The sequence below is a fragment of the Larimichthys crocea genome, unplaced genomic scaffold (genome assembly GCF_000972845.2).
Source record: "Larimichthys crocea isolate SSNF unplaced genomic scaffold, L_crocea_2.0 scaffold17248, whole genome shotgun sequence".
NCBI classification, from domain to species: Eukaryota; Metazoa; Chordata; class Actinopteri; family Sciaenidae; genus Larimichthys; species Larimichthys crocea.
Genome location: NW_020852351.1, coordinates 5578 through 7198, shown reverse-complemented (window position 1 = coordinate 7198; position 1621 = coordinate 5578). Strand labels below are relative to the sequence as shown.

The 1621-nt window shown below is 50.8% G+C and overlaps 1 pseudogene; it reads right to left on the bottom strand.

Moving 5' to 3' along the window:
- Positions 1-3: 3 nt before the first annotated feature.
- Positions 4-119, bottom strand: LOC113744778 (uncharacterized; annotated as a pseudogene).
- Positions 120-1621: the final 1502 nt, after the last annotated feature.

Below are 1621 nucleotides of genomic sequence, written 5' to 3'. Positions count from 1 at the left end.
CTGTGTCGGCAGCACCCGTACTCCTCCGGTCTCCCATTCAAGTACTAACCAGGCCTGATCCTGCTTATCTTCCGAGATCAGACGAGATCGGGCGCATTCAGGGTGGTAGGGCCGCAAGCCTGCAGGGATGTGAGAAATACTGTATATGGATATGCACTCAGTGCATCACGACCATGGCTATTGAGAAGAAAACTTGTTCCCTGCCAATGTGAAAAAGCATACACACCTGGTGTTTTTGCCAGGCGGTATCCTCCCTCCATCCAAAGGTACGAACCAGGCCTGACCCGCTTAGCTTTCGAGATCAGACAAGATCCGGCGCATTCAGGGTGTAATGGCCGCAGCCTCCAGGGAATTTTAGAAATACTAGGTATCATATGACATACATTCGGTCCATCACCACCATGGCTATTGAAAGAAAAAACGTGGTTCCCTGCCCGAGATGTGAAAAAGCTGAACAGCACCTGGTTATGCCGAGGCGTGTCACCATCCAATACTAACCAGGGCCCTGACGCCGCTTAGCGTCCGAATCAGACGAGGATTCGGCGCATTTGAAAGGTGGTATGCCGTAGCCACTGGGGAAATTAGAAATACTGTATATAGCACGTCAGTCAACACCAGCCAATGGCTATTTAAGAAGAAGCCTTGGTTCCCTGCCGAGATGTAAAAGCTTCAGCACCTGGTAATTCCCAGGCAGATCTCCCGTCCAAGTACTAACAGGCCTGACCCTGCTTACTTCCGAGTCAGACGAATCGGGCGCATTCCGGGTGTAATTGCCCGTGAAGCCTCTGGGAAGTAGAGAAATACTTTGTATATTGAACGGCAGTCATCAACACCGATGGCTGATGGAGAAACTCTTTGTTCCTGCAGAGATGTGGAAAAGCTTCAGCAGACCCCGTAATTCCCAGGCGTGTCCATCCAAGTACTAACCGCCTGACCCTCGGAGCTTCCGAGATCAGCGAGATCGGGCAGCATATCAGGGTGGTATGGCCCGTAACCTCCATGGAAGTTAAATAATGTATAACTGCACGTCTGTCATCACCACATGGCTGCTTGAGAAGAAAAGCGTTTGTCCCTGCCGAGATGTGAAAAAGCTTGCAGCACTGGTATTCCCAGGCGTCTCCCATCCAGTACTAACCAGGCCTGACCCTGCGATAGCTTCCTAATCAACGAGATCCCTGCGCATTCATGGGTGGTATGGCCAAAGCCTCTGGGAAAGTGTGAAGATACTGCATATATGCACATAATCCAGCACCACCCATGCGATACAGAAGAAGAAGCTTTGTGTCCGCTGCACGATATGGTGAAAAACTTACAGCACCGGTAATTCCCCAGGCGGTCTCCCATCCAAGTACTACCAGGCCATACCCTTCGTAAGGCTTCCGAAGATCAACAGGAGCGGTGCCATTCATCAGGTGGTATGGGTAAGCCTCCGGGGAATGAGAATACTGTATATATGGCACGTCAGTCATCCCCACCAATGGCTTTTGAGAAAGTCAAGGCTTTGTTCCCTGCCGAGAATGTGAAAAAGGCCTTACAACACCTGAGTATTCCTAGGCGGAACGTCTCCCATCCAGTACAACCAGGCCTAAACCTGCTTACTTTCCGAGAGCAGACGAGATCG